The sequence below is a fragment of the Armigeres subalbatus genome, chromosome 2, assembly GCF_024139115.2.
Source record: "Armigeres subalbatus isolate Guangzhou_Male chromosome 2, GZ_Asu_2, whole genome shotgun sequence".
NCBI lineage: Eukaryota > Metazoa > Arthropoda > Insecta > Diptera > Culicidae > Armigeres > Armigeres subalbatus.
In genome coordinates, this window is record NC_085140.1 from 423,033,315 (window position 1) to 423,046,535 (window position 13,221).

At 37.2% G+C, this 13,221-nt stretch overlaps 1 pseudogene; it reads right to left on the minus strand.

Annotated features, from left to right (window-relative positions):
• The window catches only part of LOC134217790 (uncharacterized), an 86,489-nt pseudogene that overhangs the window by 17,771 nt on the left and 55,497 nt on the right, over positions 1-13,221 (minus strand).

Consider the following 13,221-nt stretch of genomic DNA (forward strand, 5'->3'; position numbering starts at 1 on the left):
AAATACAAATTCATACAAAAAAATGGCGTAAAAAATGTCACTTATTTTTCGGGCATTTATCCTCAACCGATTTGCTCACAACAAGTTGCATTCGATGTAGAATCCTGTCCCGTTGTTTCCTATTGAAAATTGGCCATATCGGACTATGGGATCGAAAATTATACCATTTTTGCCTTTCTCGTATACTAAGTATACGGTAAAGGCTATATGATCGCTCCAAAAACAAACTTTTTATAGAAGGCCCGGAGACCCATAGTGTTATATACCAATCGACTCAGTTCGACGAATCGAGGTGATGTCTGTGTGTGTGTGTGTGTGTGTGTGTGTGTGTGTGTGTGTGTGTGTGTGTGTGTGTGTGTGTGCGCAAAACTACTCAAAAAATGTCACTCATTTTTCGGGCACTTATCCTCAACCGATTTGCTCGCAACAAGTTGCATTCGACGCAGAATCCTGTCCCATTGTTTCCTATTTGAAATTGGTCAGATCGGACTATGGGATCAGAAGTTATGGCCAAAATACAAATTCATACGAAAAAATCGCGTAAAAAATGTCACTCATTTTTCGGGCACTTATCCTCAACCGATTTGCTCGCAACAAGTTGCATTCGACGCAGAATCCTGTCCCATTGTTTCCTATTTGAAATTGGTCAGATCGGACTATGGGATCAGAAGTTATGGCCAAAATACAAATTCATACAAAAAAATCGCGTAAAAAATGTCACTCATTTTTCGGGCACTTATCCTCAACCGATTTGCTCGCAACAAGTTGCATTCGACGCAGAATCCTGTCCCATTGTTTCCTATTTGAAATTGGTCAGATCGGACTATGGGATCAGAAGTTATGGCCAAAATACAAATTCATACAAAAAAAATCGCGTAAAAAATGTCACTCATTTTTCGGGCACTTATCCTCAACCGATTTGCTTGCATCAAGTTGCATTCGACGCAGAATCCTGTCCCATTGTTTCCTATTTGAAATTGGTCAGATCGGACTATGCCCTAGCAACACACTTGTCACAGACGAGTTACTATGATTCTAATATGACCAAATTAGGTCATAGAGGAGTTGCTGCAACCAAATTGGTCTGAATTGTGTTGCTAGGGTGGGATCAGAAGTTATGGCCAAAATACAAATTCATACAAAAAAATCGCGTAAAAAATGTCACTCATTTTTCGGGCACTTATCCTCAACCGATTTGCTCGCAACAAGTTGCATTCGACGCAGAATCCTGTCCCATTGTTTCCTATTTGAAATTGGTCAGATCGGACTATGGGATCAGAAGTTATGGCCAAAATACAAATTCATACGAAAAAATCGCGTTAAAAATGTCACTCATTTTTCGGGCACTTATCCTCAACCGATTTGCTCGCAACAAGTTGCATTCGACGCAGAATCCTGTCCCATTATTTCCTATTTGAAATTGGTCAGATCAGACTATGGGATCAGAAGTTATGGCCAAAATACAAATTCATACAAAAAATCGCGTAAAAAATGTCACTCATTTTCCGGGCACTTATCCTCAATCGATTTGCTCACAACAAGTTGCATTCGACGTAGAATCCTGTCCCGTTGGCCATATCGGACTATGCGATCGAAAATTATACCATTTTGTTATGAAAAAAATCGCTAAAAAAATGTCACTCATTTTCCAGGCACTTTTCCTCAACCGATTTGCTCGCATTAAATTGCATTCGACGCAGAATGTCTCATATTTTCTTATTGAAAATTAGCCAGATCGGACTATGGGCTTAGATGTTATGGTCGAATTACTATTTATTGTAAAAAAGAGTTCAAAAAAGTCTAGCTCACTTTCTTAGCACTTAGACTTCATCTATTCCCCAAGCAACACAATTTCAACAAATCTGGTTGCAGTAACTATATTGTGACTGAATCCGGTCATATATAAGTTACTGTGATTGATGTGCAATATGTGTGCTTCTCAGGTCTTTTGCAACAGATTGCATTCGACGCAGAATCTTGTCCCATTGTTTCCTATAGAAACTTGGCTGGATCGTACAATTGGGTCAAAAGTTATGGCGAAAATACTAATTTTAAAACTACTAAATAAAATGCCATTTTTTGCTCTTATGCTCATCTGATTTGTTTGCAACAAATTGCGTTTGGAGAGAATTTTTTTATGCATATAAACAAATATGAAAAATAAGACCAATCCACATATTGGTGTTATTTGAAATTTTTCCAAACCTTTTGAACGAACGAGAAAGGCACCATCACCGCTAGGTGGATTAATCTGGGTTTTTTCTTTATGGAAATTATTATTTACTTCCACGATAATTTGTACTGAATTTTTAATTTCAATTCTTTTGAAAATCAGTTCGGTGCGTGATTTCTCTTGTTGCGGACTGCAGAACGATCGCGCGATCGGCCGAAATATTTTGTTCTGCATTGCGCGTCTGGTAATAAAAATCAGTTCAGTACGAGATTTCTCTTGGTTCGGACTGCAGAACGATCGCGCGATCGGCCGAAATATTTGTTCTGCATTGCGCGGCCGGTAATAAGAGTAGCTATTGAACAAGTAAGTGCAGTGCGTGTTTTAGTCGTCGGGAAAGAAATAAAATATCTATCTTGTGTTCGGTGGCTCATGCGCATGTCGCGCGCGGTCGAAAAAAGCGAGTTCTTCAATAGTTTGCTGTAGCCATCGAGCAAGTGAGTACAGAGTGCTGTGCTTCCGCGCGGTCGTCCAAAACGCGAATCTCCTTAGCTTTCATATGCCACCGGGCGTGCATGTTTTTTTAGCTTTTAACTCGTATATTAGTGTTATTTCCCATCCCATAGATCGCATCGCTTACCAAAGTGAATCCAGATAAATTATCCTTTGTTACTAAGACGATATCCTATCCCAAGACAATCGTGGAGATGCAGAGGTATACTCGGTCTCTAGTAGCAACGAGAGACGGACTAACAATCCTTCCATACCTATATGATCGTAAGGACGTGGCCGGCGCCGTTATTGACTTTAAATATTTGAGCTCCTGAAACGTGTACATTGAGAATGGGTAGCTAATTCCAAGCCCCATTCATTGTGTTCTCTGTACAATTTCGCAAGATCAGTCAATCACGGAGTAGCAACTACGAATTGTGCGGTCATAATGCTCATACTCATGCTTTTGAATTTAGACAAGAAATTCCTGATATTTTTCATCGGAAATTCTTCTTATTTTACACCAAGAATTCTTTTAAATTTTCACTGACAATTATTTTTCAAATCCACAGAAAATTCAAAAAGTTTACCGATGGATATCCAGAGGTATGTCAAAAAGATCAGATGAATTCAGAAGGCATTTATGAACAGGATATCGGTATCGATCCAACGACCTTTGAATCCCCAGCCCTCTTGTTTATCATCAGCTATATTTGACACCTTGGATAGTACCAAGCTGAATAAAAAATATAAACCTCACGTTGTTGAATAATACTGGTTGAATAGCTGTAATGGAATTGCTGGTCATTACGCTTCAAAGTTGACAGCAATCGTACAAAAGCTTTACAAGAGTTCCATGATGTTGTAAACATAGTTGTATAACATCATGGAACTCCTGTAAAGCTTTTGTACGATTGCTTTTGAAGCGTAATGATCAACAATTCCATTACAGCTATTCAACCAGTATTATTCAACAACGTGAGGTCTATATTATTGCTTATTGATTACGATTCGTTCAGTTTGTGTTTTCAAATCCTTTTATTTCATTACATTGCAACGCTAATTCAGGCGTTGTTAAACATTGGAGCTCAGATAAAAAAACAAATCGGAAACAGTTTACCAGTATCGATGCCACGACCTTTGAATTCCCAGCCCTCTTGACTACTATCGGCTATATTTGTCACCTTGGATAGTACTAAGCTGAATTAGAAATATAAATCTCACGTTGTTGAATAATACTGGTTAAATAGCTGTAATGGGATTGTTGGTCATTATCCTTCAAAGTTAACAACAATCGTACAAAAGCTGAACAGGAATTTCATGATGTTATAGCTAGTGTAAAATGTCACACCGGAAAGCAAACTATTATAGTTCTGGTATGATAGTTTGCTATTGTATATTTATTTTATAAGCAACCTACATGCAGTTCACGTTTATTAATCCATTACACATGAACTGCACGTAATGGTAAATATAATCAGTGTGACAATTCCCAAAATAAAAGAAATATTCACGGTGCTTCTGCTGTCTTTGATTCACGGTGCTTTCTGCTGCTGGCGATTGTGGAGATTATCTGCCTTCGTGGAAAACGCAGATTATTGTAGGATTTGTCAATTATTCCCCAAGTAAGTAGGTATTAGAATAAATTAATTGTGTGAATTCAGTGAATTGAAAAGTGCAGAAAGTTACAATGTTACCAATAAACAGCACAGCAGCTTAAATAAATCAATTTAAAGAATGAAAAAAAAAAACGTTTGTACAACGTTTATTCAAAGCTTTTGTTGTTATTGCAATAAGCAAATTGTAAAACGTTTATTCAGTGTTTCAAGATTATGTTAATAAAATTTCATTGGATTCATCTACAGAAGCGATGTTGTTTACTGATAACGTCAATTATTAGACTTCTAAATAAGCTTGTGTTGTGCTTAGATTGTAGTAGAGTTTTCAAGCGTTTGTTCAATGATTCAAACACAAATTATTTAAACATATGAATCATGATGAATAGGAGAAACTTTGCAAGTTTAAGTTTTTGTATTCAGCTAATTGTTCAATATGAGTTTCGAAATAGAAAGAAATGTTTCGGCAACTTTTAAAACGAATTTTTCAGATATATAGTTGAAAGTGGAACAGTAGATGGTTACTAATGTCAGCATTGTTTGCTCAACTTCTTATTCAATACTATGCATTATTCAGCTACGAATACTTTTATTAAACCTTAGTTCGACAATGATGTCTGTTTGTGGCTACTAATTGTTACTTGGGAAGTCTTCGAATATTTCGAAAAGTCTTCAAAATGTCTTCACAAAATAAATGTCTTCACAGAGATTGAAATGTCTTCAAATTGAAGACATGTCTTCAAATCTGGCATCGCTGGCCATAAGTACTGTACACAGTAAGTGTCAAAATTGAGCTATCACAGCTGATTTATGGCTAGCGTAAAATAAAAAGCTGGAAATATATAATATACAAATTTTGGTACATACTCCTTTTTAAAATTTCATCTGAATTGCTCAATAATTGTGGGAAGTTCAGTACCCCGTTACACTTAAATATTGTAGATCCAGTTGAAAACCGAACTGAGCTCTCGCGATAATCGCATTTTCTACCATTTCCGGATGTCGCAACTGCATCGCGAGTGGTGCGCATGTTGGCGCACGATTATGACATAGATGCGCACTTCTCGCAATGCAGTTGCGACATCCGGAAATGTGAGAAAATGCGATTGTCGCGTGACCTCAGTTCGGGTTTCAACTGGATCTACAATAATGTCACCTTAATTGATTTTGCCGTCGAACACAATATCATCGGACATATATCAATATCATCGGACATGGCAGCAGAGTTAAGGGCTCATGGCGATGAAGCCTCCACAAAGTTATTAAGGGAGGTCGATATCAAACTGACCTGGTCCCAGGTCAAGTCCAAAAGAGATCTTTTGTGTTGGCCTTATGAGCTCCTAGCGGTAGAAAAAGACTCACAAGTAGGGACGTCCCGATACTTCAAAATATCGATATTTGATTCGATACGATTGGATTCAAAGTATCGATATCTCCGATATATTGGAATGAAAATATCGATATATCGGAAACTCATATGATATTTCAGAAATGATAATATTCAGAATGTTGTAGTTATTCAATTACTATCGTATTACCGTATTAGCCCTTAACAATAATGATTGGAAATGACTTTTATTTTTCTATTACATTATTCAATCCGATTCTATAGTGTGCCAGTCCAAAAATCATCGGCGGCGGCGTTCGTCGTAATTTTAACCGGTAGTGGCGGCGTTTTTGGCATGATACTGACCTCACTATTTTCCGTTCGCTCGAAAAATTAAATGGAGATTTGAGAAATTTGTTGAAATTCCACTGACATTTTTTTTGTATTTCTATTCGAGTTATTCTGATTCTTAACAACAGAAGATTCTCTTTTCACAACTTCCACGATAGATTTTTTTTAAATTTATTTGATATTTATAATTTTCACGGAAAAATCCATTGCAATATTCTTTATTAAAAGAGGAAATACTCTTAAACTTTCACGAGAAATTTAGGGGATCAAACGCAAAGGGGCGTAAGGGTCAAAAAGTTATTTTCAAAACAAACGGGTGCAAAGTTTTTAAAAATATTTTTTTGCTTCATACAAATTGTATGGAAGTTCAAAAAAATACTCATTTTCTGTGATTTTTTACATTTTTTTTCTAAACAACGTACAAACTATATATTAACATATTGTTGCAAAGCTTGAAAACCAAAGTATTTTTTCCTGTGGCCAACTCAATTCTAACCAAAATGTCACTTACACCCCGCTGCTTCTAACCCCCTCAATTATCTTTTTGTTTCACATGAAATCCCCTGGAATTTCGGCAGGAAATTCTCTCCACATTTTTCCGGACATTCTTCAAAATTGACGCATTTAATCAAATAAAATTCAAAATTTTCATTATAAAACAAATTCTTAAAATTTTCGGAAGGAAATTTTCATTTGTTTTCCAATTCTTCCAAATTCTCAATTCAACGAATCTCTTCCTAATTTCTAAAGTTAATTTATATAATTTATCACATCAAATATTTAATTTAATTCCCGTAAGGATCAAATACCAGCGGCATGACAGATGTTGCACAAGGACGCGACAACGCAAAGTGTTTGTAATGGCAGCGCACACCTCAAACCACCCGCGCCACCGAGAAAATTCATCTGAACCATTAAAAATAGGACATTTCAGATCCATTTTGAAGTACTTTCTTTCACAAAAAACAATGCAATAGTTATTTTTGTGTTAATTTCTTCTGATTCAATATATCGATATCGAAAGCAAAAATATCGATATGACCGATGTATTGAAAGCAAAATATCGATACAAAAATATCGAAAATCGAAACAAAAATATCGATATTCCGATTTATCGGAAGTATCGGAACGTCGCTACTCACAAGTGAGAGTGCTCCGAACATATTGTCGGCGTAGCACCAAGTTAGAATTCGGAAGTCGAGACTTCCGAACCGAACTTTCTTCCGAAGTTTTATCTGTCAAACTAATTGATGCGTTGTTTAGCGCATCTTAAGGAGAATCTAGCGCACTATTTCCGAAGTTGGGAAAGTTGCCTGTATCTGAAGAAAAATCCAACTTCGGTGGAAAAATCGGTCTAACTTTTTTCCGGATAGACAATATTATTACACATCTTGATATTGAAGGGACCTTCGAGATAGGGAGAGATCGAGAAATGGAAGGAAAATGTGAATGGGTTCCTTGGATCAAAAAAGTTCTTTGCTGTGAAAAACGACAATAAAACAAATGTCATTTCTTGTTATTGATGTGTTTGTTATTGCCTCAAACTGGTCTAGTAGCCTAGAAATTTGAATACATCGACATAGGGAGGAGAGTGAGTTTTGAACAAAATATTCCCAAAACACATTTAGATAAAGATGTATCGTCATAGGGAGGTTATCGAGATGTAGAAAGCAAAAATGTATGTGGCTTGAAAGGACCGAGAAAATCATCGACATAAGGAAAGATGTCGAGATGTAGAACATCGAGATGTAGAGAGTCGACTGTATTCTCTATTTAATTATTTATCTATTTATTGATTATTTGGTCTTCAGCTTCGCTGTAAAGACTGCTGTAGTTTAAATAAATTTAAATCTGATACACACCTATTTTTTGCATTTCTCGTATACTAAGTACACGTAATCATATAGCCTGATCACTCCAAAACAAAACTTTTGATAGAAGGCTCGGATACCCATAGTGTTATATACCAATCAACATTAATTTTTGAACTCACAGCAAGCTGCCAAAAAAGCACTCAAAACAAGTATTATAACAAAAAATTAAGCTCGTACTTATAGTTATGTGATAAGCAATCTTATTTTCTTGGTTAATCCATAGCTTTTGTTTCAAAATATTGATATATATTGCTTGAGCGTTCCAAGATTACTGAACGGTAAATTAAAAAACACAGATCGGACGCAGCTTGTAGCGAGCAAATCGTTTTCTACAGAACACCGGGATGAATCGTCCTCGTATTCTTCGAATTGGGCGATAAAGTTTTTGTCATTGTGAATAAGTACTCTGCGACCTTTTAGCGACCTAATGTAATTCTGATGCTCTTGTCTTGTCAGTTATTCCGAAGGTTCCCTAAAACCATCATGAAAGCTACAACGAACCTATTCGACGTATAGTTTATGTAGGTTCTGCGAAAGAAGTGCGATACAGTGTGGAGCCTTGCCCATACGGTACAGTAGTCAGTCGCCCAGTCCATGGGTCATCAGTAGAAAGTAAATCACAGAAAAAAAACTGTCTACTCACCTTTTGACTCTGGTAGCGTATCTGACATGTAGCCGTCCGCAGTGGATTCATCGCGATAGTATGGCGACATCGGCCCTGGTTGGTAAAGGTGATGGTCCGGAGGATACGCTTGCGGTTGTCGGAAATGGTGCTGCCCGTAAAGGTAGCCCTCGTCCGGCGGTTGATGGTGCTTCTGCAGCTGGCCAGGTGGCTGATGATGCTGCCGATAAGCAAAACCATCGCCAGATTCAATTAGTGTCGTCGGTTGGCGCTTTGATGTGCTGATGCTGGATGTCGATGATGTGCGATGTCCAGTCGGCCCGGAGGAAGGAAACATTGCTGTAGGGCCGGCTACGGCTGAGCGGATGTAAGGGAAGCACCACACAAAGTTCCTATGAATAGCTGTAAGCACAAAATTACTATCGGCGGCATTTTGATTTTGGTTGGCTGCGCGTCAATTGCCAGCCACACTGCAGGTGAAACGTAACACTATGGGTATGCGATTTGTGGGGTCCAATTTTGCGTGGTGTGACTGCGTTTCTGGTTTCCTTTCTCGTGTAGGTTGTTCAGCAGTTCCGGCTCATAGTGTGCGTAGATTATCTTAAATTATAAACAATGTAAAAAAGATATACATTTAGAAGTAATATTGTCATTAAAACATAGTAAATAGGAAATTGTGGATACTAATACGGGAAACTGTTAGAATAACGAATCTGACGTGGTATCATTGAGAATACCAAATTGATTGATTCGGTATTAATTGGCTTGAAATCATTTAATATTAGTAATCTTAACTCGCGCTAAAATACCACTGTTTTGTAAATTTCCCACGAAATCCAATATCGATTGCTTATTTCCATGCAACACTGGAAATGGATAAAAATATAATCCAACATTCCATTGAGTTTGATCCACAAGTTTCTGCTTTACTACCGACCGTAAATGCTTCAAAGAAGTCATCAAATTCTCCTGACTGTGCGAGCAGGAAATGACCACACAGCGAGGGAGGTGATTGGCATGCTCTGTTCCAACATCAGACGAATCCTACATTTCATTACTGACTCACTTTTCCACCTTCTCCGTGAGGCCGTCATCCTCCGTCCGTTAACCGATCTTTAAATAACGCACCTAAGAAGCCCTCCTAGCCATGTGACATTGTGACAAGCCATCAATCTCGTGTCGTTTAGTGTGCCCAATTGACGGTGTGGGATGACGTGACGGCTAGAAGATGATGGTTTTGCTTGCGATGGTGTTTGAAGTGGCACAGGCAGGCAGGCGGTGCATGACATTTGGCTCTATATGTACATCTGTTTGTGCAAGAATTGTTCGCAGAATGTCTCGTCGGAGTACTTTCCGCTTAAGGTAAACCTTGTAATGGTAAATTCTGATAACTAGGAGTGCTCTGCATTATCTAGATTTGTTTTGTGGCACATGTGTGAAAGAATAGCTTAAATGGCAACTTAGAATTGTGATAGAGTTGAAATAAAATTTGAGGTTTAATAATTAAGCGTAGGTAAATAACATTCCAACATCTTCTTATTTAATTTTTCTAGTGCTCTTTAAAGTTCGAAATGTATGAATTAATTTTACTAGAAAATTTAACACACAATAAAACATGAAACGCTCATTCACATTATCCAATACAGTATAATTATCACTACCATGGTTCTATTAGTACATGAACCTAGGCTTGCAGATAACAATGAACCAATATAAATAGGTAGATAATAGCATTTACTGATAAAATTGTCGTTGACACATTTTGATATCTATTTTGTTGTCGATATAAAAAATGCGATATTTTCAATCCTGTCAGTTTTAGCGTCACAGTAAATGGTAAATAACTAGCATAAATGTTAGAATTCAATTTAATATTTAGGGGAACTGGTCCTGGTATTCATCTCATGGCTTCGATATTCATCCCATCAAAAACAAAGCAATGGAAAACAATTTGCTTTGTTTATCATTCTTGTAGGGGAAATGACGGCTCTGGCTCTGGCTCTGGTTTTGTTCTATTATTGTCAGGGGGGTTTCTATAACTAATTATGCTCAAATTTGGCCTAAGCACTCTTTGTATATCAATAATGACAATAATAGAACAAAACCTGCCAAAGCCGTCATTTCCCCTATTTTGATAAAAAGAAGCAACAAAATTGATGCTATATTTCTTTGTTTCGCGATGAGTTGAATATTTGTTCAGTGATATGGAGACCGGGACAGTTCCCCTATTCAGGAAAAGAAATTAAAATGGCTGAAAAACTTCAGACACCTAACGCATGCATGTTGACCATAGAGATATTAACAAGCCCTAATTTTCATAGAAATATTGCCACTATTAGTATGACGCCTCCAACGCCTCTGCTTGCAAACCAAGCGGGATGTTGAAATTTTGTAAATTTAGGTTTTAGGCACATGATGATCAATGCAATTATCGTCACTAATTGGTTCACAGGAGTGAAAACCTTCAAGAGGCGTTGCCGCGGTTGTACAAACAAGATGTAAACCTTACCGTGAAAAACGTCCCTCACACTTCACATCGCCATTTAAGAGCATTAGATGAGTATCATGGCTCCGGGCTACCAATACGGTGAACAGACCTCAATTTGCAGTTCGGACTTAAATTGAGTAAATTTCAATTTTGTGGAAGATTAACGATAGAATAAACGCAAAGCATCAAAGATGAATAAATCAAATGTTTGGCATACCAATTTTCCTCCTTGAAATTGTTGAACTGAACTCAAGCATAATTGGTCGTTCATAGTTGCTATCTAATGAAGATGAAATCGATTGTTCTTGTACAAAGAGCCACCAGCAATGCTTTTTGGGAGTAAAGCTTATTTTCAACGTACAAGTACTGGTTTATCACATTCACTAGGGCATACTGGCTCCGGCGGTGTTAGAACATCTGCCCTTGAGTTGCCAATAAGTTTATGACAAATGGGCACTACTGGCGGCGCCAGAATTGTGGTAATGATGGGGTACCAGCGTTTTTGGCGTAATTTGTTCATTTATAATTTGGCGTCAGTTGTAAGAACTATAATTGGAGGTGTTAATCAGCCAAGCGATAAATCAACCGAAAAAATATCAGGCAGTTTCAAGTATTAATAAATTTTAGTGCATTTTATCGTCTGTAATTGAAAAGCTCACAAGGATTTTTCATAAATTTCCAATTCGTGTGTGGTAATGGATACACTGTAATTGTGACAGTTTGGGGGGTTTTCTAGCATGCAATTATAGGGCCAAAACCGGGTTTTACTACTGACCCGAATTCTTCGGATATTCCCAAAAATTACTTAGGAATAAACTTCTGACAGTTTTTCATAAATATCATAAGGAAGGGCCTTTGTAAATGTCTTCGGAATTTCTCTAGAAACTTCCTCCAGGATATACTTCGAAAATTTCGGATTTTTTCCGAAATTCCTGCAGTAATTATTCTGTAAGTTTTGTTGGGTGAATTTTCCAGGAAACTTATTTTAGAATGAAATAGGCACTACTGAAGGAATTTTTGGAAAAATTTCTTATGGAAAATTAAAAGGAATTACCAGATTAAATTTCCGAAAGAACTCTTATAATAATTTCCGAATGAATCTTAAAAGAATTTCTGAATAAATTTCTGAAGTGATCTCGAAAAAAAATTCGAGTATCTGAAGGTTTGAGACCATTAAAATTTCCGGAGGAATGTCCGAAGGAATTCCTAAAAAATCCGAAAAAAATCCTGGATGTTGTACTAAAGACATTCTGAAGGGATTTCTTAAGGAATTACTGGAAGAAATTCTCTGACACATGCTTGAAATAATTGCTGAAGGTATTTCGTAAAAAAAAGTTCGAAGGGATTCCTAAACCAATTTCCGCAGGAATTTCTTGAGCAATTTCCAAAAGGTACTTCTGAAGTTATTCTCTTAAGAGAATTTCGGAAGGTTTCGCTGATACAATTTCCATAGGTATTGCCGAAGAATTTCCCGAAGGAATTCCGACCAGGAAATATTTTTTAAATAATTTGTTAGGAATATTTCGAAGAAGTGCTCAAGACACAAGTATTCATTAAGGATTTTTTAAGGTTCTGCTAAAGGAGTATGCTGATGCGTTTCCAAAATGATTTCTGGATCTATCTCTTAAGTAATTCCCTTGGAATTTGCCAAAAGAATCCCTGAAGGACATTGGAGAGTGGGGAGTGAGAAGTGACTAGTGCGTAGTAAGGAAGAAGAGAGAAAGAAGAAAGAAGAAGGAAGAAGGAAGAAGGAAGAAGGAAGAAAGAAGAAGAAAGAAGGAAGAAGGAAGAAAGAAGGAAGAAGAAAGAAGGAAGAAGAAAGAAGGGAGAAAGAAGAAGGAAAAGGGATGAAGGAAGAGGGAAGAATTAAGAAGAAAGAAGAAGGAAGAAGGAAGAAAGAAGAAGAAATAATGGAGAAGGAAGAAGGAAGAAGGAAGAAGGAATAAGGAAGAAGGAAGAAGGAAGAAGGAAGAAGGAAGAAGGAAGAAGGAAGAAGGAAGAAGGAAGAAGGAAGAAGGAAGAAGGAAGAAGGAAGAAGGAAGAAGGAAGAAGGAAGAAGGAAGAAGGAAGAAGGAAGAAAGAAGAAGGAAGAAATAGGAGGGAAGAAGGATGTAGGATGAGGGAAGGAGGAAGAAAAAAGAAGGAAGAAGGAAAAAGGAAAAAGGAAGAAAGAAGAAAGAGGAAGCAAGAAAGAAGAATGAAGAAGAAAGAAAGAAGAAGGAAGAAGGAAGAAGAAAGAAGGTAGAAGGAATAGGGAAGAAGAAAGAAGGAAGAAGAAAGA